At 46.5% G+C, this 26,101-nt stretch overlaps 3 non-coding genes across 3 annotated transcripts; all 3 read left to right on the top strand.

Annotated features, from left to right (window-relative positions):
* Positions 1–16,135: 16,135 nt before the first annotated feature.
* trnav-cac lies at positions 16,136–16,208 on the top strand. Its single transcript has one exon. It is a non-coding gene; the product is annotated as a tRNA-Val (tRNA).
* A 2,181-nt stretch (positions 16,209–18,389) lies between these two features.
* trnan-guu lies at positions 18,390–18,463 on the top strand. The gene has a single exon. It is a non-coding gene; the product is annotated as a tRNA-Asn (tRNA).
* Positions 18,464–20,605: 2,142 nt separating this feature from the next.
* On the top strand, positions 20,606–20,677 carry trnat-cgu. The gene has a single exon. It is a non-coding gene; the product is annotated as a tRNA-Thr (tRNA).
* The last annotated feature ends 5,424 nt before the right edge of the window (positions 20,678–26,101 follow it).

The following is a 26,101-nucleotide window of genomic DNA, read 5'->3' on the forward strand; positions in this document are numbered from 1 at the left end:
TCTGTCCTTTCCCTCTCTGTCTCTTTTTGTCTTTTTCTGTCTTTCTGTCTTTCTGTCTTTCTTCTCTTTCTGTCTAAAATGGTGGCCAAATCATCCATGGATATACTATTTCATATCTGTCTTAAGCGATCCGATCACACCCCAATATAATCCTAATTGGTTTAAGCTATATTCAAAACACATTTGATTTGATAACAAGCCGTCCATCCTCACGATGCAACGCCACTTCCAATTGTTGCTTATCTGCAACAATTGAGACGTTATGTCATCTCATCATACTATAATTTCGAAAATATAATTGAAACTATCTTAACACAGTCTAAAATGTTTCGGCTTGCATACGTTATGGAATGTGGTTCAGGCTGTTATCACAAGTGGCCTGAAATCAGAACAATGGAGCCTTTAATGCTTCCACCTTACAGCCCATGGGATTTAGCCCCTGTCCTTGAAAGAATGTGATGTTTTTATCAGTGGTTCTGTGTTTCCCAAACTCATGTCTGAGTTTGGAAATTGTATGTTTCTTTCATTTTAAAACTGGGATTTAATATTTATGCTTTAAACAGCCTTTTTACCTATATTAAGTGTATTTAAAATACCTGACTTCTACAGTCACTGTCTGTGTGGAGTCTCCACATCCTCCCCGTGTGTGCGTGGGTTTCCTCCTGGTACTCCGGTTTCCTCCCACAGTCCAAAGATGTGCGGGTTGGGTGGATTGGCCATGAAAAATTGCCCTTAGTGTCCAAAATTCTATGATTAACCTAGGACAAACGTTCGGCACAACACCATGGACCGAAGAGCCTGTTCTGTGCTGCATTTCTCTATCAATCTTCTCTAACCCTTCCCTTCTTCCCCCCAGCCCACCTTCCCTTACCCGTCTCCTCTCTACCCCTGCCCCCTTTCCCTAACCCTTCCCCTCCCCTGAGCACCCTTTCCGTAACCCTTACCCTCCCCCCAGCCCGCTTTTCCCTAACCCTTCCCTTCTAACCCCAGCTCCCCTTTCCCTAACCCTTCCCCTCTCTCCCCAGCCCCGCTTTCCCTAATCCTTCCCCTCTCTCCCCCCGGCCCCCTTCCCTAACCCTTCCCCTCTCTCCCCCAGCCCCCCTTTCCCTAACCCTTCCCCTCTCTCTCCCCCAGCCCCCCTTTCCCTAACCCTTCCCCTCTCTCGCAGCCCCCCTTTCCCTAACCTTCCTCCTCTCCCACCCCCCAGCCCCCCTTTCCCTAACCCTTCCCCTCTCTCCCTCAGCCCCCCTTCCATAACCCTTCCCCTCTCTCCCCAGCCCACTTTTCCCTAAGCCTACCCCTCTACACCTAGCCCCCTTTCCCTAAGCCTACCCCTCTACTCCTAGCCCCCTTTCCCTAACTCTTCCCCTCTCCCCCTAGCCCCCTTTCCCTAACCCTACCCCTCTCCCCAGCCCCCTTTCCCTAAAACCTTCCCTACCTTCTCCCCCTACCCCCTTTCCTTAACCCTCCCCCTCTTTACCCCAGCCCCCTTTTCCTAACCCTTCCCCTCTCTCCCCCAGCCCCCTTTCCCTAACCCTTCTCCTCTCTCCCCTAGCCCCTTTCCCTAACCCATCCCCTCTCCCCCAGCCCTCCCCATTTCCCCAACCCTTCCCCGTATTCCCACAGCCCCCCTTTCCCTAACCCTTCTCCTCTCTCCCCTAGCCCCCTTTCCCTAACCCATCCCCTCTCCCCCCAGCCCCCCCATTTCCCCAACCCTTTCCCCTATCCCCACAGCCCCCCTTTCCCTAACCCTACCCCTCTCCCCAGCCCCCCTTTCCTTAACCCTACCCCGTTTCTCTAACCCTTCACTTCTTTCTCCCCCAGCCCCCCTTTCCCTAACCCTTCCCCTCTCCCCCCAGCCCCATTTCCCTAACCCCCTCTCTCGCCGAGCCCTTCCCCCTCTCTCCCGCACACCCTCCGTGATGCCCTTCCTGGACGATCTGGGGCGTGATCCACCTTCTCCTTGTTTCCCACCATTTTGTACCAGTTCACGGCGGCTATTTTATGTCAATTCACGGTGGCCATTTTATGTCTTTTCACGGCGGCCATTTTAAGTCAGTTCGTGGTGGCCATTTTATGTCAGTTCACAGTGGCCATTTTATGACAGTTCACGGCGGCCATTTTATGTTAATTAATGGCGGCCATTTTATGTCAGTTCATGGCGGCCGTTTTATGTCAGGTCACGGTGGCCATTTTGTGTCGGTTCTTGGCGGCCATTTTAGGTCAGTTTACGGTGGCCATTTTATGTCACTTCACGGCGGCCATTTTGTGTCAGTTCACGGTGGCCATTTTATGACAGTTCACAGCGGTCATTTTATGACAGTTCACGGATCGGCCCTTGTGTCCTCAGTGCCGTAGGCAGCTGTGCTAACCAGTGTGCCCCGTGTCACCCACACTGAGATATTTCTGTCAGTTGTACAGGTTGGTGTAAAATATACTGAAAGAAAGAGTGGTATTTAAACAGTGAGATGTTGGGATATGTGGAGGGACAGACTGATCGGGGTGACCTCGTACACCAGTCAGTGAAAGTGGAGAGTGGGGGGGCGGGTGCAGCAAGCAGTTCAGAAGGCCAATGATATGTTGGCCTTCAATGCAAGAGGGATTTGAGTTCAGAAGGGGAGTTGTCTTACTGCAGTTATACAAGGCCTTGGTGAGACAACACCTTGAGTACTATTTACAGATTTTGGTCTCCCTAACTGAGAAAGGATATATTTGCCAGAGAGGGAGAGCAGCGGAGGGTCAACCGGCTGATAGCGAGGTTGCTGAAATGTCCTGGGACGAGAGATTGGGTCGATTGGACAAGGTGCTCCTCCCCGACAGTCAGCACTGCCGGTGCCCCCCACAGCCAGCACAGCCAGTCCCTCCCACAGCCAGCACTGCCGGTGCCCCCCGCAGCCAGCACAGCCAGCACAGCCAGTCCCTCCCACAGCCAGCACTGACAGTGCTCCCCCACAGCCACCACTGTCAGTGCTCCCCCACAGTTGATTGGCTGAGAGGCGGTCAGCCAGCGGCTGGAGCTGCTGATTGGATGAGAGGCTATCAGTCAGCAGCTGGAGTTGATAATTGGCTGAGAGGCTGTCAGTCAGCGGCTGGAGCTGCTGATTGGCTGAGAGGCTGTTAGTCAGCGGCTGGAGCTGCTGATTGGCTGAGAGGCTGTCAGTCAGCGGCTGGAGCTGCCCATTGGCTGAGTGGCTGTCAGTCAGCTTGATTTACTCATTAATTTAATAATTGATGTAACCGGATATTTCATCGCTATCTTGATCTCCTCCCTGAACCTGGACTGAGTCACCACATAAATAAATGTGTTTGTGCAGCAATTTAAATCCTGCAGCATATATCCAATTTGTTGTAAATTATATTGAGGATCGGTGAGGTAATCAACATATGACAAATCCAAATAGAAAAATTTAATAACGTACACGGTCCAGAGGAGAATGAAAGTTCCGGAGATGCTGAAGAGTAAAATCATTGACTTCCTTCTGCTCTCCATCTCTGGGTCTGTGCGATTGTCTCCCTGACTCTGAGCCCTCAGTGTCTTCCGGACCCGACTGGTGAGTAAAATGTGTCTGACTGTCAGAGCGTTGGTCAACAGGATTGAGAAGAATGGGATCAATGGGGTTAACACCTGATCAAACCAGGAATATCCAACCCATCCCGGGTCAGTCCAATAGCTGCTCTTTATCCGACAGCCCCACTGGACATTGTCGATTATCCGTCTAGGTTTATATATAAAATACCAGGGGATGTTTTTCCCACAGAGCAGGAGGCCAGGTTGTTGACAGAACCACAGCCGCAGTTTTCCTGGTGCAATATTTAGTTTTCAGTTTCTGGCAGCGAATGGCCACAAATCGATCAAAGGAAAAAGTGAGAGTGAACCAGACAGAACAGTCCCTGGCTGCAGCTATCAGACCAGTGTTAACACGGCACACAGGGGTGAGCGACAGGAAACTCAGGGGGAAATAATAATAATCGATCATGTTCAGTATGGGGTTAGTGATAATAAACAGCAGATCCGCCGTTGCCATGGCCACCAGGTAGCGAGTGGTGCAGGTAGAGAGACCACACTTCCCCCGACACAGAATTACAATTCCCAGTAAATTAACTGTCAGAGAGAGAAAGGAGAGACGCGGGAAATTACTGGTTAATCAATCTCCCTGTCTGAACATAATGTCAGCATCAATATAATGGACAGTGGGTGGGTAGGGGTGTTGGGAGAGGAGTGGGCACAGAGATTAACATTGTAGAGAGGGAAGTAGCAAATGTAACTCCAGTGTTAAAGATGGGGAATGGGGGGAAAAGTGTGAATTACAGCCCTGTCAGTTTGATGGCAGTGGTAGGAAAATGTTTATAATTCAGATACCTTTGGGAGAGGTTACATTTCTCATTCAGTCTGATTTACAGGATTCACTCAGGCCGGCCAGGTTTCCCAAACCGGATACAAACATACCAGAGATTGTCATCCCTGCTCAATTATTGGACCAAACCCCGGATTGGACCGTTCCCTGGACTGGGTTTCTGATGGAGTTGGACACCACTCCTGGTTTATTTGAATCCTCCACGATCAATGGAAAAATAAAACAAACGCAGGACCTTCCCACTTCATAATCATGGGAGGAATAGAAATGTAGAATGTATAGTGCAAAAGGAGGCCATTCAGCCCATCGAGTCTGCACCGGCCCTTGGAAAGTAAGCACCAGTTAAGACCACCCCATCCCCATAACCCAGTGACCCCATCTAAATTGTTTGGAAACTAAACACAATTTATCATGGCCAAGCCACCTAATCTGCACATCTTTGGACTGTGGGAGGAAACCTGAGCACCCGGAGGAAACCCACGCAGACACGGGGAGAACTGCAGTCTCCACACAGTCACCAAAGCTGGAATTGATTCGGGGACCCTGGTGCTGTGAGGCAGCAGTGCCAACCACTGCGTTACTGTGCCACCAATGTCATTGGGAAGGGACAGAACAGGATAAAGCGGATGGAATTAATAGAGGAAGAAATGATCTTGCTGGGGCTGGAACAGGCCAAAATAATGGGTCTACTGGGACTTTCCTGTTTGTGGATTTTGGGAAGGAGGTAGAAGCGGGAGGTTGATGCAGGATGTGTAGGGTTGTGGGACGATGATGTCCGAGGCTGTGGTCAGAGGATATCCAGAGCCAATGAGGTCAGTGAGTGTCCTGGGAACAATATGATGATGTTTGGTGGTGTGCTGCTTGTCCAGGAGGAGGTAGCAGGATGGGCCTGAGAGTTGAAGGTCAGTCTCTGTGAGGAATAAGTCAGTACACCAGACAATAATGGCACCGCCCTTGTGGGCAGCTCAGGTAACCAGGTCAGGGTTGGATATTAGAGAGAGGATTGGAGCAAGATTCGAGTGAGTCAGGATAGAGTTGGTGAGAGGCACAGAGAAATTGAGACGGTCGTGTCGCACTGACAGATCTCAATGAAAAGATCAAGAGCTGATAGGAGGCCAGAGGGAGGAGGCCAGAGGGTGGGGTCCAGGTAGAGGGAGATTACTGGAGGCAGATGGATTTCAGCAACAAATATTCATAAAATAGACAGTGAGAAATAGCAGAGACAATATTATCTACTCACTGATCACCATCAGAATAATTACCAAAGAATTGAAAAGCAGAAGTCGGTCTCTGTTATTCTTGAATTTACAACAGAATATAATAAAATCTTCCAGTCACAATGTCAACAGTAGGAAAAATTGAATTAGACGTCTGAGTTAAAGAAATCCAGTAACACAGAGTCTACTAAATAGTCGGCACATATTCCAAAGTCAACATTATTCCTGACACATTTCATCCAATTATTGTAATAACTATCAGAAATAATAGATCTGAGTAGTATAATAGATGTTAAACAATTTTACTTTCTAAAGGCCGTCAGTAAGATCCGAATAACAGACTCATGGGTAATCTCAGAGCCAGTGGAGTTAGGGGACACAGCAGCAGAATGGACACATGCTGGCGACACACACACAAAACAGGGAGAGGAGTTTAAGGGATTTAGGCTGATTGGTGGAAGGTGGGAAGTGGTGTTCCACAAGGATCAGCACTGGGATCACTCTCCTTCACCATTCCCATCACCAGTATGGAATCGGGAAGCAGAACGATAATTACACAATTTACAGACAAAATCAAATTGAGAGTGATAGTGAATACAGAGGAAGAATACAACTAATTACAGGAACACATTATCAGTAATTATGAATTTGCAAAGTGTGTATTTCAACGGGAAATTAATTTCCCGACAGATCAGTGTCCGCTGCTGCATTTTGATCAGAACAATAAGTCCCGCAATCACTCCTTGGAAAACAAGTGTGTGAATGGACTGGAGGGGTTTCTGGGTTCAGGTGAATAGATTCACAATTCGTGTGAAGCAGAAACACAGTTTAAAAACATCCATAACAATTGATCAAACATGTGAGTTCATTTCAGAATGAATAGAAATGAGAAAATATCACAAAACCTATTGGAATACTGCACTGTTTTGGGTTTTATGAAATATTGAAGTTTGGGTCATGTTTGTTCCTGTTGGAGTAGGTCAATAGAAAACAGAGATAGGGACATTTCACTTCATACAATAAATATCAAACATCTTCAAAACCCAGCCAAACATGAGCTGGTTTAGCTCACTAGGGGCTGGTTCAGCTCACTGGAGGCTGGTATAGCTCACTGGGCTAAATCGCTGGCTTTTAAAGCAGACCAAGCAGCAGGCCAGCAGCACGATTCTATTCCCTGTACCAGCCTCCCCGGACAGGCGCCGGGATGTGGCGACTAGGGGCTTTTCACAGTGACTTCATTGAAGCCTACTCGTGACAATAAGCAATTTTCATTTTCATTTCATTTTCAAACTCTTCCTGTTTTCAACCTATTCCAAAGTTAAAACTCACAGAGAGAACTCCACAGAATGGAGCGACAACTCATCAATAAAATACATAATTTCAAAATAGAACTAACTAATGTCAGTCCAGTTACTGATCCACACACAATACAATTCCACATGGACAGATAGCCGCAGAAATAGAGAGATAATTAGATCAGACCACTCTGGTGAGAGACCCACACTCAGTACAATCCTACACTGAGATACTTCCAGTAATCCTTGTTCACCAATGTCAGATATTCCACTCTGGTTAATGACCCACACGCAGTGTGCTTTAATTCTTTCTCCTCCTAAACCTCCCTTCAGAGAAATTGCCTTCACTGAGATCCAATCTAACATTATACAAGATCCCACTCAATATAATAACTTCACTGGTCAGAGATCCAGTGAGTAACAAACAGAGGTTTATTGTGAGTTGATGGAAGGGATTCAAACCATTGACATGCTTAAAGATATTTGACAATGATATCGTTGATCAGGTGTCTGTATCACAGTGTGCACGAGATCAGGATTAAACATTTTCACTCAGAGTTTCAAATCAGAGAGCCGCTCACACACAGATTTACACAAGTTCAATGGTGATAGTCACTTACCAGGAACACCGACGATAGCAACGATTGGGTAGAATATTTTCTCAGCAGTATCAATTGGATCATGCATTTTCAGTAGTGAAGTGATGTGTCCTTTCGTACTGGCGTCAGTCTCTGTGTCTGAAACTCCGAGGTTATATGTTCCCAAAGCATTTAATTTATACCCTGGGGGACCACATCAGGGATATTGAGGTTGTGAAATCGTACACGTTATTATTAGAAATATATGAACAAACAGATTACGATATTGTGTTCAGTGAAATAAAATATTATTTTTTGAGTGAGTGACCACTTTCCAAACACTGAACTGTGTTGATCACATTGGTCAGCTAACATTAACAGAAAGAATGCTGTCCACTCAGACAACATGAGTCCCATCTCTAGATCTCAGATTGTTACAGTGATAACCCTCACACCACTGTGACCGTTCAGTGATCCAGTTCCAATTGTCAGTGTGTTTCTCTGGGTCGTTTCACTGCACTCTGGGATGTAGCTGCCTCTGTAACTGTGACCATTCAGTGATTCGGTTCCAATTGTCAGTGTGTTTCTCTGGGTGGTTCCACTGCACTCTGGGGTGTAGCTGACTCTATCTGTGACCATTCAGTGATTCAGTTCCAATTGTCAATGTGTTTCTCTGGGTGGTTCCACTGCCCTCTGGGGTGTAGCTGCCTCTGTAACTGTGACCATTCAGTGATGCAGTTCCAATTGTCAGTGTGTTTCTCTGGGTCGTTTCACTGCACTCTGGGATGTAGCTGCCTCTGTATCTGTGACCATTCAGTGATTCAGTTGCAATTGTCAGTGTGGTTCACCGCACTCTGGGGTGTAGCTGCCTCTGCAACTGTGACCATTCAGTGATTCGGTTCCAATTGTCAGTGTGTTTCTGTGGGTGGTTCCACAGCACTCTGGGGTGTAGCTGCCTCTGTAACTGTGACCATTCAGTGATTCAGTTGCAATTGTCAGTGTGTTTCTCTGGGTGGGTCCACTGCACTCTGGGGTGTCGCTGCCTCTGTAACTGTGACCATTCAGTGATTCAGTTCCAATTGTCAGTGTGATTCAATGGGTGGTTCCACAGCACTCTGGGGTGTAGCTGTCTCTGTAACTGTGACCATTCAGTGATTCAGTTCCAATTGTCAGTGTGTTTCTCTGGGTGGTTCCACTGCACTCTGGGGTGTAGCTGTCTCTGTAACTGTGACCATTCCTTTATTTGATGTCAGTACGTTCTGTCTGAGCCTAAGTAGCAAATTTCAATGTCTCCAAAATCTGGAACTGTTTTAAGCGCAAAGTATGTGATCCCATATCTAAATCTGATTCAGCCCCTCAAACTAAGAAAATCTTTAGAACCATTGGAACCTCAGAAAACTCAGAGGCTGCAGCACATTCAAGCTCAGCACCTCAGAGAGCAGCATTAAAACATATACAGCTGTGAAAACTAATACCCCGTCTCTAACTGATACCGGCCGACCATCTGATAGGCAGACTGGCCAGACTGCTGGTTTAGCTCACGGGGCTAAATTGCTGGCTTTGAAAGCAGACCAAGCAGGCCACCAGCACGGTTCCATTCCCGTACCAGCCTCCCCGGACAGGCGCCGGAATGTGGCGACTAGGGGCTTTTCACAGTAACTTCATTGAAGCCTACTCGTGACAAAAAGCGATTTTCATTAATTTCATTCACTTAAACTGGGAGAGAGGCGGGGTGAGATGTGGAGGAAGAGAGAACTGGTCTGTGCGATGTGCTGCAAGAAGACAGGGTGAGAGAGAAAGAGGGTGGGAGGAGATAGAATGGGAGAGAAAGAGGGTGGGAGAAATAAAGAATAAAACGAGAGAAGGAGGTAGATTGTCTGAGAGAAAGGGAAGCAGAGAATGGAGCCGAGTGGGTGAGTGGATGAGGGAGGCAGATTGTGTGAGAAGGATGGTGTATAAAACACTGACATAATATCAGACATAAGTAAAGGAGAGAGCGACTGAGTGACTGAGGGAGTGGGAGAGGGAAAGAATGTGAGAGAAAGTTGGAGAGAAGTAAAGAGTGTGAGAGAACGTGTGAGAGACGGAAAGAGTGTGAGAGAATGAGAGAGAAAATGTGAGAGAGGGAAAAGTGTGAGAGAGCGAAAGAATGTGAGAGAAAGTGGGAGAGAGGGAAAGAGTGTGGGAGAAAGTGTGAGAGAGGGAAAGAGTGTGAGAGAAAGTGGGAGAGAAGTAAAGAGTGTGAGAGAGGGAAAGAGTGTGAGAGAAAGTGGGAGAGAAGTAAAGAGTGGGAGAGAGGGAAAGAGTGTGAGAGAAAGTGTGAGAGAGGGAAAGAGTGTGTGACGGAGCGAGGCATGCAGGGAGAGACAGAGGGAGGGTGAGTGTGTGAGAGAGGGATAGAGTGGGAGAGAGGGAGGATGAGTGAGGTAGCGAACATGTCAGATGGAGAGAGTGTGAGAGGGGAGAATGTGTGAGAGAGAGAGTGAGCACAACAGAGAGAGAGAGTGCAAAAGGGGGAGAGAGTGCGAGAGAGGGTTAGAGTGCGAGAGAGGGAGAGAGTGCGAGAGAGGGAAGGAAGGTTAGAGTGCGAGAGAGGGAGAGAGAGAGTGCGAGAGAGGGAGTGTGAGAGGGGGAGAGAGTACGGGAGAGAGAGAGTGCGAGAGTGCGCTGCCTGTGCTTTTCATATTGAAAACATCTCTGTTCCACCCAATAAAAACAGACGCACATTTCATAATCAGAGGGAAGTCTATCTTTTTTGAGGTTGCATTGCAATTATTGTTAAAAGCGGCTGTGCCACGTGTTTGCTTTCTGGCCTCTCACTGGGGAAAGACAAGTTCTATTCCAGCGAGAGAGTGTGAGTGAGAAAGTGTGTGTGAGAGGGAGGGAGTGTGATAGAGGGAGAGAGTGTGAGAGAGGGAGAGTGTGAGCGAGGGCAAAGAAAGCAAACACGTGGCACAGCCGCTTTTAACAATAATTGCAATGCAACCTCAAAAAAGATAGACTTCCCTCTGATTATGAAATGTGCGTCTGTTTTTATTGGGTGGAACAGAGATGTTTTCAATATGAAAAGCACAGGCAGCGCCCAGGGTCAGACAGATTGGAACTTACAATGAAGTTGATGCTGTGAAGTAATGAGTCAGCTAAAGTTACACCTGACTCCAGCTTCTCCCTCTCAAACTGCAGGGTAAACTCTATCATATTGTGATGTGGAGATGCCGGCATTGGACTGGGGTGAGCACAGTAAGAAGTCTTACAAAACCAGGTTAAAGTCCAACAGGTTTGTTTCAAACACGAGCTTTCGGAGCGCAGCTCCTTCCTCAGGTGAATGGAGAGGTATCATCCAGAAACATTTATATAGACAAAGTCAGAGATGCTGTACAATGCTTGGAATGCGAGCATTTGCAGGTAATCAAATCATTACAGATCCAGGGAGAGGGATAATCACAGGTTAAAGAGGAACTGCTGCAAATAGTGATGTGCGACGCACTACAAATAATGATGTACTGACCATGGACCACAGTAAATAATGATATTCTACCCAGGGACCACTGTACTAATGATATACTACCGAGGGCCGCTTTAAATAATGGCATACTACACAGGCAACACTGTAAATAAAGATATATCACCCAGTGACCACTGTAAATGATAATATAGTTTCCAGGGAGCACTGTTAATAATGAAATTCCACCCTCGGACCTTGGTAAATAATGATGAACTTCACAGGACAACTGTAAATAATGATATATTGCCAAGATACCACGGCAAATAATGATATACTACCCAGGGACCTCTGTAAATAATGATATACTACCCAGGGGCCTCTGTAAATAATGATATACTACCCAGGGGCCTCTGTAAATAATGATATACTACCCAGCGACCACTAGAAATAATGATGTAATATCCAGGACCACTGTAAATAACGAAATCACACGCTCGGACCGTTGCAAATAATGATGTACTACAACTGGGCCGCTGTAAATAATGGCATACTGCCCTGGGACAACTGATATAATAGAATAGTAGCCAGGGACCACTGTAAATAATGATACACTACCCAGGGACCACTGTAAATAATGATACACTACCCAGGGACCACTGTAAATAATGATATACTACACAGGGACCACTGTAAATAATGATATCCTACCCAGGGACCACTGTAAATTATGATAAACTACCCAGGGACCACTGTCAATAATGATATCCTACCCAAGGACCACTGTAAATAATGATATACTACCCAAGGACTACAGTAAATAATGATATACTGCCCAGGGGCCACTTAAATAATAGAATAGTAACCAGGGACACTGTAAATAATGATATCCTACCCAGGGACCACTGTAAATAATGATACACTACACAGGGACCACTGAAATAATAGAATAGTAGTCAGGGACCACTGTAAATAATGATACACTACACAGGGACCACTGTAACTAATGATATACTACACAGGGATCACTGTAAATAATGAAATTACACGCTGGGACCGTTGTAAATAATGATGTACTATACAGGGGCCAATGTAAAGAATGACATTTTACCAGGGACCACTGGAAATAATGATATACTGGCCAGGGACCACTCTAAATAAGGATTATACTATCCAGAGACCTCTGTAAATAACGAACCTACATGCTGGGCCGCTGTATATAATGATGTACTACACAGTGACGACTGTAAATAAAATATCCTATCTAGGGCCCCAGCAAATAACTAAATCAAACGAAATTAAACGAAATTAAATCATGATATATGACACGGGACCACTGTATATAATGATATACTGCCCAGGGACCACTGTATATAATGATACACATTCCAGGGACCACTGTAAATAATGATATACTATCCAGGGACCACTGTAAATAATGATATACTGGCCAGGAACAATTGTGAACAGTGAAATTCCACTCTGGGACCGTTGTAAATAATTATGTACTGCAAAGGGACCTCTGAAAAAAATGAATACCTCCCAGAGACCACAACATATAAAGATATACTGCCCAGGGACCACTGTAAATAATGACATGCTACCCACGGTCCATTGTAAATAATGATATACTACCCAGGAACCATTGTAAATAATGATATAGTGTCCAGGGCCACCTGTAAATAATGAAATCACACGCTCGGACCGTTGCAAATAATGATGTACTACAACTGGGCCACTGTAAATAATGGCATACTGCCCTGGGACAACTGATATAGTAGAATAGTAGCCAGGGACCACTGTAAATAACGATACACTACACAGGGACCATTGTAAATAATGATATACTACACAGGGACCACTGTAAATAATGATATCCTACCCAGGGACCACTGTAAATTATGATAAACTACCCAGGGACCACTGTAAATAATGATATACTACACAGGGACCACTGTCAATAATGATATCCTACCCAGGGACCACTGTAAATAATGATATACTACCCAAGGACTACAGTAAATAATGATATACTGCCCAGGGGCCACTTAAATAATAGAATAGTAGCCAGGGACACTGTAAATAATGATATCCTACCCAGGGACCACTGTAAATAATTATGTACTGCCCAGGGACCACTGAAATAATAGAATAGTAGTCAGGGACCACTGTAAATAATGATACACTACCCAGGGACCACTGTAACTAATGATATACTACACAGGGCCCACTGTAAATAATAATATACTACCCAGGGACCACTGTAAATAATGAAATTACACGCTGGGACCGCTGTAAATAATGATGTACTATACAGGGGCCACTGTAAAGAATGACATTTTACCAGGGACCACTGGAAATAATGATATACTGGCCAGGGACCACTCTAAATAAGGATATACTATCCAGAGACCTCTGTAAATAACGAACCTACACGCTGTCTGCGGAGCGAAATGGCAGCTGTCGTTTCCAGTCAAGTGGACTCTTTGTCAAAGCTGGAGAACTGGAATTGGAGATTCAGACGATTGTGGGGGGCGGGGGCTGCTGTTTTGGGCCTCGATAGAGGGCTAGCAATAGGTGGGAAATGACGAAACTGTCTCGGGAAGAAAGAAAAAGGGAATGTAAATGAGCCTAATCAAGGCTATGAAAGGTGCTGATGGCGCTTCAAGCGGTCAGAATGTGTTAATGGCAGAACAAAGGTAAGCAGTGCCTCAGAGAACAATTACAAACAGGGATCAGATTGATGAAGTAGGATGGTATGGGCTGGGGGAGGGGGGCAATGCTGAGGGTAAAACATATCAATGGAAGGAATGATAAGTTGATGGAAAAAACATGTGGTGGAGGGGGAAGTGAGAGTTCACAGTCTGAAGTTGTTGAACTGATAAAATGAAAGGGACAGAGAGCTGTCAGAGTCCACCAGAATTAGTCAATAGAAATGTGAATGCCCACACATAGACAAGCTTCTCGGGAACGTATTGGTTCCATGCAGTTTGAGCTCAGCTTCTCAAAGCAAACCCAATGTGAATGAATCCCGCCGTCTCCGCCGCAAAGAAATGAAGGAAACATGCGGCTTGACCAACGGGAAAACCTCATCGAAGGGCTCGTCCGGCATTTGAAGCCGGGTCCTCTCGCAAATTCCGACAGCGACACACCCAAAGCGAGAATCATACCCCTAGACCAACGAGCCCCCAAAAAGAGTCAAAGTATACTGTCATTGCCATCGAAAATCAATCTAACATCTGCGGAGAACGCCAAAAGTACTGCAACATCTCAGGGAGTCAGGCGGCATTTGTCGACAGGACAACAAAGTTCGTCTTTCACCATCACCTTTCATTAAAACCGGGACAGGTTAGAAATGTGGGACGTCTTAACCAAGTGAACTCCCGGAGGGAGGAAACAGAACAACAGGAAAGGGCTCTAATAGGGGGCAAGTCAGGAGAGATTAAATGAGAAGAGGCCTTGGAACCCTGGCCACAGAGTTAGGTTAGCATCAAATCAGAGAATAATGACACCACAGTATGAGGCCATTCCGGCCGCCGTGTCTGTGCCAGCTCTCTGTTAGCGCAATGGAAGAAACAAAGAAACAAAAGATATGTCTGGAGGAGCTATCGATGGCATATTGATCAACAACTACCGCCCGGACACAAAGAACAAGTGGAAACAAGATTGAAACCCAAATCTGCGATATGAGGACACACAAAATGGGTGCAGCATTTACAGTGTGAAACTACTGAACACACACTGAGTGTGAAAGCTGTATTGAGCCCAGTGGAAAGATGCGCTGCTGTTCCTCGAGTGGCTGTTGAGCTTCTTTGGAACATTTTACGACGCCGAGGTCCGGGAGGTCAGCGTTAAGATCCAGCTCCCCAGTCAGTTCAATTCTCCACTTTGGCTCTGTGGATTAGATGGGTCACGTCCCTGTGGTTAACACAGATCTGGAGCATCAATTTTATCCAAACGCACTCCAGCTCAGACACTGTCTCTCTCTCTCTCTCTCTCTCTCTCGAGCATCATCTGTGGGGAGAGAAACGACGTAAACATTCCGAGTCCTGAGAAATCTTTTTCAGAGTGGGCCAATGTAAATCAACCCTGCCGTCAGCATCGTAAACAATTCGTAATCCCTGACCTGGAGTAAAGAGCCTGTCCTGGATTTAAACCCACGACCACTCCCATAGGCATTGCTTGAAAATCCTTAAACGAGAACCAGACCTCGAGACCAAAGAGCACAAATTTAAGACCGACATTTAGCAAAATATAACTTATGTTAATTTCGATATAATTTCTACATCTCACGGCTTTATATATTGATGTGGAGATGCCGGCGTTGGACTGGGGTGAGCACAGTAAGAAGTCTTACAACACCAGGTTAAAGTCCAACAGGTTTGTTTCAAACACGAGCTTTCGGAGCACGGCTCCTTCTTCAGGTGAATGGAAAGGCTTGTTCCAGAAATGTTTATATAGACACAGTCAGAGATGCCCCGGAATGCGAGCACCTGCAGGCAATCAAATCATCAAAGATGCAGAGAGAGAGGTAACTCCAGGTTAAAGAGGTGTGAATTGTCCCAAGCCAGTTCAGTCGGTAGGCCTCTGCAAGTCCAGGCTTGTTGGTGGGGGCCGAATGTAATGCGACATGAATCCCAGATCCCGGTTGAGTCCGCATTCATGCGTGCGGAACTTAGCTATAAGTTTTTGCTCAGCAATTTTGCGTTGTCGCGTCTCCTGAAGGCCTCCTTGTAGAATGCTGACCCGGAGATCAGAGGCTGAATGTCCTTGACTGCTGAAGTGTTCCCCAACTGGAAGGGAACAGTCCTGCCTGTTGATAGTCGCACGATGCCCGTTTATTCGTTGTCGCAGTGTCTGCATGGTCTCGCCAATGTACCACGCTTCGGGACATCCTTTCCTGCAGCGTATGAGGTAGACTACATTGGTCGAGTCGCACGAGTATGCGCCGCGTACCTGGTGGGTGGTGTTTCCACGTGTAATGGTGGTGTCCATGTCGATGATCTGGCATGTCTTGCAGAGATTACCCTGGCAGGGTTTTGTGGTCGGTGGCAGAGTCTTTCAGCGTAGTCTGTGTTGTAAGTCGACTTGAGTGGGTTTTTGATCTGTTGAGACATATATTGAGACATCTGTTAATTTAAGAAACATCTGTCGCTTGCAACAAGGGACCTGGCCTCTCAAACAGACCATCAGAATCTGCAGCAACACAGTGAGGTTGTACATTCCGCACGTCCATTGATTGCCAGCGGTTTATGTAGTGTAGTGGTTATCACGTTCGCCTCACACGCGAAAGGTCCCCGGTCCGAAACCGGGCAGAAACATCGAACATTTAGCATTTCGTGTGAGAAAAGTTTGCACAATTATCGGGCACAAAATAATTCTGTTTCCTGAATGTTGCCGGAATCTCGTGTGTTCCAGGACTATGAAATTTCGTCTCACTTGAGCCACTACACTGAATTGAGCATTCAGGCCCAAGCACTGAATTTCAGCAGTCAATGGGGCCTCACGGTAGCATGGTGGTTAGCATCAATGCTTCACAGCTCTGGGGTCCCAGGTTCGATTCCCAGCTGGGTCACTGGCTGTGTGGAGTCTGCACGTCCGTGTGTGCGTGGGTTTCCTCCGGGTGCTCCGGTTTCCTCCCACAGTCCAAAGATGTGCGGGTTAGGTGGATTGGCCATGCTAAATTGCCCGTAGTATAAGGTTAATGGGGGGATTGTTGGGTTACGGGTATACGGGTTACGTGGGTTTAAGTAGGGTGATCATTGCTCGGCACAACATTGAGGGCCGAAGGGCCTGTTCTGTGCTGTACTGTTCTATGTTCTAATGAGAGGTGAAGAATTTTCATATCTTGGCACACCTCGGATATTAGCAGCGAGTTCATTCACAACAGAATTTTAGCGATTTACAAATGAACACATTTAATCACCATCTCAAACATGTCTAAAACGCAAACAAAAACAGAAAATACTGGATAATCTCAGCAGGTCTGACAGCCTCTGGGGAGCGAAATGGCAGCTGTCGTTTCCAGTCAAGTGGACTCTTTGTCAAAGCTGGAGAACTGGAACTGGAGATTCAGGCGATTGTGTGTGGGGGGGGGGGGGGGTGGTGGAGTGCTGTATTGGGCCTCGATAGAGGGCTAGCAATAGGTGGGAAATGACGAAAATGTCTCGGGCAGAAAGAAAAAGGGAATGTAAATGAGGCTAAACAAGGCTATGAAAGGTGCTGATGGCGCATCAAGCGGTCAGAATGTGTTAATGGCAGAACAAAGGTAAGCAGTGCGTCAGAGAACAATTACAAACAGGGATCAGATTGCTGAAGTAGGATGGTATGGGCTGGGGGGAGGGGGGCAATGCTGAGGGACAGGTTAGAAATCAGAAGGGCGTTCAGTGCAGTTAAATTGCGAATATACAGACCGGACGATGTACCACATGCTGTGGTATCAGCAAAATCGGCACAGCCGCCGAGATTGGTCATCATTAACATATTGACGATGAGGGCAGCGTGTGGCGCAGTGGCTAGCACTGGGACTGCGGCGCTGAGGACCCGGCCCTGGGTCACTGTCCGTGTGGAGTTTGCACATTCTCCCCATGTCTGCGTGGGTTTCACCCCCACAACCCAAAGATGTGCAGGTTAGGTGGATTGGCCACGCTAAATTGCCCCTTAATTGGAAAAAAATAATTGGCTACTCTAAATTTATAAAAAAAAACATATTGACGATGAAGAAAGAGGAGATCTCAGGACGATATCTGGCGGCTGCCAACAAATCTAAAAAGAATGGTTACCTCAATATAAACGCGCTCAGTGTGGAGGACGGGGCGGTCTATTACTGTGCAATGAGCACAGTGTCACAAAGCAGCTACAACCACGTACGAAAGCCTCAGAGAGTATTTTCAATTCCAGTAAATTTGCGTTCCTGCCCTTGTACCGGAGGATGGTTTGATCTGGATTCAGAAAAATACTCAGGTCTATTTCTCCACAATTGCATTGCCGGCTCTGTCCTTGTATTGGTCAATAGAGGATTCGTGAGATTAATCAGCATGTCGCGATGCACAGTAAATTTAAGCTTGGAATATCCACTTCCGAGCAGCAGCAGAAAGTTCTCAGATGTGGGGATAATAAAATCTTCCAGGGCCGTTAACTTAGGTCGACCTTATGCCAATGAGTCTGAGCCCCCAGTAGTCTTCAGCGGAACATCGACTTTCTGATCGAAAATACATCAAATCTATGTTGACATTTCCTGCTTTCTGTTCTGGAGGTTCCCAGATAAGGGACGTGTTTCAACGAAAGTGTGGTGCTGTCCAAGTGAGTTCTGTAAAATCCACGGACCTGTGATGATTCCACGTCTCACAAATGTCCATGCCCGCGGGACCATGTGTACGCTCCTTCCAGATATTTTCCGCACTGCCTCAGGGGACCAATATTGCCAGCATTCTCATTCGGTCCCTGGCAATCAGAGGATTGCCCGTCACTGTTGAAATGCACAGAGCTGTGATCTTGTTGTCGTCTCCGTGGCGCAATCGGTTAGCGCGTTCGGCTGTTAACCGAAAGGTTGGTGGTTCGATCCCAGCCAGAGACGAATTGTTGTTCCACTACTGGATGATATCTGTTTAGGACAGGGCTAAATCACTGGCTTACCAAGCAAGTCAGAGAGGCTGATCATTAAACGCATCACCTCCATACCCGCTTCAATTCGCATACCGTCGCAAGCGGTCCACATCAGACGCCATTTCCCTGGCCCTACATTCATCCCTAGAGCATCTCGAAAGCAAGGACTCCTACATCAGACTCCTATTTATTGAATACAGCTCCGCCTTCAACGCCATAATCCCAGTCAAGCTCATATCAAAGCTCCAAAACCTAGGACTTGGCACCCCCCCACTCCAGTTGGCAACTGGATCCTTGACTTTCTGACCAACAGACCACAGTCAGTAAGAATGAACACCAACACCTCCTCCACAATAGTCCTCAAAACTGTTGCCCCGCAAGGCTGGGTACTTAGCCCCCTACTCTACTCTCTGTACACACACGACTGCGTCGCAAAACTTGGTTCCAACTCCATCTACAAGTTGGCTGACGATACGACCAGAGTGGGCCGGATCTTGAATAACGACGAGTCCGAATACAGGAGGGAGATAGAGAACCTAGTGGAGTGGTGTCACGACAACAATCTCTCCCTCAATGCCAGCAAAACTAAAGAGCTGGTCATCGACTTCAGGAAGCAAAGTACTGTGCACACCCCTATCAGCATCAACGTGGACGAGGTGGAGATGGTTAGCAGTTTCCTCACTGTCACCAGACTCCGAAATGACTCTCTTATTGACTGACTGTGTGCTTCAACCGATGCCAATGCATATGTAGTTACATTGTATATCTTGTGTTGCCCTATTATGTAGTCCCATGTATTTTCTTGAAATTTGTTTAATTCCCTTTTCTTCCATGTACTGAATGATCTGTTGAGCTGCTTGTAGAAAAATACTTTTCACTGTACCTCGGTAATAAACAAATCCAATCCAATAACCCGTCTTGCTCCATTTTCACATAATAATAAATGGCGATGGTCTTTCTGACCGCCCTCTCGCATCCACCTTGAGAGATGAATATCACCCCCCCCCCCCACCCCAAACCACACACACACACACATATACCCCTACCCCTCTTGGTGTCGGTTTGTTTCTGGGACCCACTGCCTTTCTGCTATAATGTGATTGACGGCACAGGCACATAAAGGGATCTCTATATTTTTGTGCTGGTATTTCTCTATTTATATGTGTCATATTGCGATCACTTCTACATTTGCTGCTACGCAGATTCTCTCCAATCAGACGGAATATGAACCGTGCAGGCTGCCCGGATGCTGACTGTGTATCAGGATCGTCAGTATCGATTGTACTGCTGTGTGGCGTCAGTATCCTCTTCAACCCTCATTTCAGCGTCCAGATGTTCCACTGGGTCTTGGTGGCTCCAGTCTGATAGAAACGAACAGAAAACAATAATAATCTCAAAATTCAGAATCAGCCTCATATTGACCAACGTAACGGTCACCTGCACCATACTCATTATTATTTAATTAACAATAATATCTGGTTACTCAGTAAGGGGAGAATGGGGGTTTTGCATTGAAGGAAATACTGAGTAGCGAGATCATAACGAAGAGGGTGACGAGGCAGTTCCCCGCGATCGTTCCTGAATCAATCGCTCTTCAGGGCAGGCAATTATCTGTCAGAGCAGCAATCCAGATTCAGGTCCCACTGCATTGCTGATCCAACCAATGACAGGAATCGAGCAGCGGCAGCAATGTCTAGAATATCCCAATGGTGTTGGAGCGAGGGCATCACACGGAAACTGTGACCGGGGCACCGCAGACTCAAAGCTGAAAATTGTGCGGCGGTTATCAGCTGCAGTCACAAGTGATGGAGCGGAAATAGCGACAGTTGAGCACCCAGCATCCCGTGACCATCCTGCACCTGCTCAACTCACTGAGAACAATATAGTGTCGGAGGGGTGGGGGCAGATTGAACTGACGCTACCTGCGCCTATTTGAAATAACTTTTTCTATTGCCCTTTTTACCCTGCATTTAAATCCCGCGGGGTTTTCCGTTCTCAAGTTCTGACAATCCTTTTTGAAATGTTCTATTGATTCTTCTTCTCTCATCAATTGTTGCGCCAGACTCCAAATGATAACAACTCACAGTGCAATCAACCTCACTTGACTGCATAAGGTGCGGTGGCCAAGAGGAAAGGCGTTGGTTTCGTAAACCAAAAATCGCGGGTTCAAATCCCGCCCGTGCCTCGGTGCTGATCCATTCAAAGACGTTTCATTGTCTCGCAAACGCTTGCAGCATGAAATATCATTCACCTATCTTCTTTATAGGACATTTAACCTAATGAAAGTCAATCTGGTCTCTGAAAAAAGCGATTTTCAGAGCAGTTCCCCTTTTGTACCTTCTTCGTCAGAACCACAATAAACTGCTATTATTCTGAGTTCTAACCTCCAATGTCCACCAAAATCTTGGCATTCTTTCGACTTCATCGCATCCATGGTGTGAACCGAGAACTACAGATTAAGCATCATTTTTTGAATAGAAACACCTATAGTGACAAAGATAGTGTATTAACAGCTGAAATTTAGATTTCTGTCCAGGTTTCTCGCCCTGACATGCATTGCAGTCAACACTGAATCCACTCAACAGCCGAATTCTAACACGGAGTAAACCGAATCCGGCAGCAGAGGGCGCCAAATTCAAGCACGGGCGTCAGAAACTCACCTGATGGTGTCGGCCAAGCCGATAGGATGGGAGGCGAGTGATGTCACAATAGTGACACGAGTGATCTCCCTGCACTGCAGTAAATTCCCTCTCTCCTACACAATCCCTGACTCAGTCCAGTTCAGTTCACTGGGAGAGATTCAGTCAGACATGGTTGTGATAATACTGGCGGCGCTTTGGCATAGTAAGTAGTTACAGTGTTAATTAAACCAGATTAGCATATTAATACACATAGGCTATGTGTAATTAACGATCGGGAATGTCTATGAAGTGCCTGCATCAGAGGTCCCAAAAAATGCCGCAGATAGAAGTAGATTTATATCAACTCTGTTTAAACTCAGGGCGGCACGGTGGCGCAATGGTTGGCACTGCTGCCTCATTGCACTGAGGACACGGGTTCGATCCCGGTCCCAGATCACTGCCCGTGTGGCGTTTGAACATTCTCACTCCCACAACCTAGATGTACAGGCTAAGTGGACTAGCCACGCTAAAAAGCACCTCTTAATTGAAAAAAACTCTAACTTTATAAAGGAACAACAATCTGTTCATTTCATTCCTTCACTTTCGCAGGCCGGCTATATGTAATCCAGTAGCCCAGTCAGCAGTGACAATAACTGTCCCAGAAGGGGGTTCGGTGAAGTTAAATTGCCAATATAAAGGCCCCAACATGTACAAAATGCAATGATATCAGGAGAAACCGGCACAGCCACCGAGATTGATTATCACCAACACCTTAGTAATGAAGAAAGATGTGGGTTCAGGACGATATCTGGCGGTTGCTGACAAATCTAAACAGAACAGTTACCTCAGTATCAGCGCATTCGATGCGGAGGACGTGGTGGTCTATTACTGCTCACTGAGGAACAGCGTTAGAGAAAACCTAAAGCCCCGTACACAACGCTGAGTGAGTGTTTACAGCATCACTGAGGTTCCTTTCCGAGAAGGAATTGATCCCAGGCTCAGGCAAGCAATCATGTCTATTCACCGGACAGTTTTCTGTCCTTGTGTAGATCGACAGAGGAATAGTTTGGGAAATCCTGAGAGCTTTGGCTGAAAATATCAGCCATGATTGAATGGCGAAGCACACTCGATGGGCCAAGTGGCCTAATTCTGCTCCTGTGTCTAATGGCCTTATCATCTTATTATTGTCTATTATACTGCACATTTTATTGTAACTTTAAAACCGGGGTATCTACCTACCAGCAGAGGGAGGCACTCAAATGAGGAGTTAAGATGGACGGAAATCATGGCCTGCTCTCGCAGATGAGTCCAAGGACAAAGACTTCTCGTTACCCGTTCCTGTAACGAAATGCAGAATGGATCACTGTCTGCTGCGGTACTAAATGTACCAGGTACTTAATGGGCGGCACTGTGGCTCAGTGGTTTGCATTGCTGCCTCACAGCTCCAGGAACCCGGGTTCGATTCCCGGCTTGAGTCACTGTCTGTGTGGAGTCTGCACATTCTCCCACTGTCTGCATGGGTTTCCTCAGGGTGTTCCGGTTTCCTCCCACAAGTCGCAAAAAGACGTGCTGTTAGGTAATTTGGACATTCTGAATTCTCCCTCTGTGTACCCGAACAGGCATCGGAACAGACTTCATTGCAGTCTTAATGTAAGCCAAATTGTGACACTAATACAGATTATTATTATGTACAATAACCGCTGAACAACATGAGAATTACTATCAGTCTGGGACATGGGAAGCACATAGTGCCAGGTTTATACTTTAATAGAAATCAAGTTGTTGATCGAAAATACTTGAAGTTTCTGTTGACACGACATGTTTTATGTTGGATTCCCACACAGATCAGGGACAGACTTCGCCCAATTGAGACGAAGGGGCGCTAAGGGGCAATTCAGCATGGTCAATCCAGATTTCCTACACATCTTTGAACTGTGGGAGGAAATCGCTTCTCGCCCTTTTGCTAAGATGAGCGTGAGGTCAGGTGGAATGCGTGGATCTGGTATGTCTCTCTTCTGGGGGCCATGAATTGGATTCAATTTGAATTAGTTTTTGGAGCAGGCATGGAGCTGCTTTAGGGGTTTGCCCCTGTCCACACTCTGAGCTCTAGCTTTGTAACTCTGATAAGGTCTTTAAAAAAAATTGAGCAGCCGGAGGAAACCCTCGCAGACATGGGGAGAAAGTGCAAACTGCACACTCACGGCCGGAAGTGAACCCGGGTCCCTGGCGCTGTGAGGCAGCAGTGCTAACCACTGTACCACTCCTGTTCCACCGCACTTGCAGGACAATAGAGGCATGGATTCTAAAAGCAGGGAGATCATGTTGGAGTTGTACAGAACTGTCGTGAGACCGCAGCTGGAGTACTGTGTGCAATTCTGGGCGCCACATTATAGGAGCATGTGATTGCACTGGAGGGGTTGCAGAAGAGATTCACCATTATGTTGCCTGGGATGGAACATTTATGTTATGAAGAGAAGTTGCATAGTCTTGGGTGTACAAGATTACGAGGGTCATGGCAGGGTGGATAGGGAGCAGCTGTTCCCCTTCGTTGAAGTGTCAGTTGCGAGGGGACACAAATTCAAGGTGAGGGGCAGGAGGTTATGGGGGATTGGAGGAAAATCTTATTTATTCAAAGGATGGTGACTATCTGGAGTAACCTACGTGGGAGGGTGGTAGAGGCAGTGTGCTTCACATCCATTAAATAGTACCTGGATGAGCACATTACACGTCTTCACATTCAAGGCTATGGAACACGTGCTGACAAATGAGGTCCTGTATTTAGTCCTGTATATTTCACGTGTTGGTTCAGACTCGATTGACCGGAAGGCCTCATCTGAACTGGTGGTTCTGTGTATCTGGGATTCTGAGTGCTATAACATTCCTGGCGCTATATTAATTCCGCGAGTGACAAACTTCCAGTATTTCCGCGTACATATTTATGTCCAGGCATTGGCTGCCCAATTTTACTGGCCTTGTCTTTCACTAGCGTGTCGCTGGCAATCAGGGGAATGCATTTCTCTGCTGCAATAAAGCAAGATGTGATAATGTTGGGATAGCAAGTGCCGTGAGCTGGCTGCGGCAAAGGGATCGCCGCACCATTGAAGGATACGGCCTGCTGGTGTGGGGGCTCAGCTCAACGATTCTGTGTCTCCCTCAGTAACAAACACTGACTCGGGAAAATGCAGGGCATTTTCATTGCCATATGAGCATCCGACTTGGGAGCAGGGAGTTGGTCAATCGACCACTCGAGTCTACTCCACAATTCAGTGACATCATGACTAAGGTGACCATGGCCTCAGCTCCACATTCCGTGTAACCCAAGGACGCTGGTAAAGGTATAATCAGTAAATTCGCAGATTCCGAGAAAATTGTTGATGTGGTAAATAGTGAGGAGGAAAACCTTAAAACAGTGGCAAATTGACTCTGAAAATTGTGAGGTGATGCAATTTGGGAGGGCTAGAAAGGCAACGGAATATATAATGAAATATAGGCCGCTTGGTAATTACAGTAACCAGAGGGACCTCGGGTGCGTATCCATGGACCCCTGAAATCAGCAGGACAGGAAAATACGGTGGTTATGAAATAGTTGCGTTTATTTTCCGTTGAACATAAGAGCAGGGAGGTTATGATGAAGCTGCAGAAACACTGGTTAGGCAACGGCTGGATCCCTGTGTGCAGTTCTGGTCGCCACACTACCGGAAGGGTTTGATTGCACGAAAGAGGATGCAGTGGAGATTCCCCAGGATGTTGCCGGGGATGGAGTGTTTCGGCTGTGAAGACAGGCTGATTAGCTTAGGGTTGTTTTCCTCAGAGCAGAGAAGGCTGAAGAAGGACCTGTTCGAGGTTTATTAAATCTATCTAATCCACCTATTCTGCATATTTTTGGGTTGTAGGAGGAAACCGCGGCACACGGAGGAAACCATCACAGACCCGGGGACAACGTGCAAACGCCACGAGTTCGTCCAAGGCCAGAGTAGAATCCGGGTCCCTGGCGCTGTGAGACAGCAGTGCTAGCCACTGTGCCGCCCTAAATAACCGAACTCTTTGAGCAGGTTTTTGATTATATGACCTGAATGCTCCTCTGAAACTCCTTTGGACATGTAATGACGTGAAAAGCGCAATATGAATTTAAATTGTTGCATTTGTTATAGTTCAGTGAGACCTGATAGTTTAGTGAGTGAGTGAGTCTGTACACCAGTATATGAACAAGAAGCAGGAGTTTTGGAATCACAGATCGATTCGTCAATCTTACATCTGTTATGAATGCAAGTTGCAATCGTAAACTGGTTTAACTGTGCAACTGGACCTCACCTCTTGCTTTTTGTGCGATGTTTTGTTACAATGTTTGTCACTCACTGTGGAAACTGAACTGCCGATGAGGGAGCAGCAGCTGGAACTGCCAGTGTGGGGTTTTTGTACGGGACCCACCATATCTCTGTAGCAGTGTGGGCTGCATGCAACAGAAATACACGGCGCTGTCGGAGATCATTGTGTTACTGATCGTTAGCTCGGTAGTCTTGTTCTTTTTATCAAACGTAGAAGAAAACCGATCATTGAGGTCGGTTTTTCTTTGCACAGCCTGTCCAATAAGAAGAAACATGTACATTGGAGCTTTGCCGGGCTGCTGACTGTACCAGTACACATAAAGGCTAGAAGCGCTTGTTTTCAAGGTGCAGGTTAATGTAACTTCATTTTCCTCTGTAACTGTTATTTCAGGTTCCTTTTGTTCCACGGTGTCCTGGTGGCTCCATTCTAACAGAAATAACAACAATAATGACAATCAGAGTTAGCATCGCATTCAGCAATACTATCATCAGCAAAATAATAACTGTCATTTTACCAACAATAAAATCTGGGTTACAGCAGCCAGGAAGAGAATGAAGTGTCACTGGGAAGGAAATGCTTACTGAGAAGTGAGATAACGATGATGAGCGAAGCGAGATGGTTCCTCATGATCCTTCTTGAGTTTGTATCTCTACAATGAGATC

The sequence above is a fragment of the Scyliorhinus canicula genome, unplaced genomic scaffold, assembly GCF_902713615.1.
Source record: "Scyliorhinus canicula unplaced genomic scaffold, sScyCan1.1, whole genome shotgun sequence".
Classification (NCBI taxonomy): Eukaryota; Metazoa; Chordata; class Chondrichthyes; order Carcharhiniformes; family Scyliorhinidae; genus Scyliorhinus; species Scyliorhinus canicula.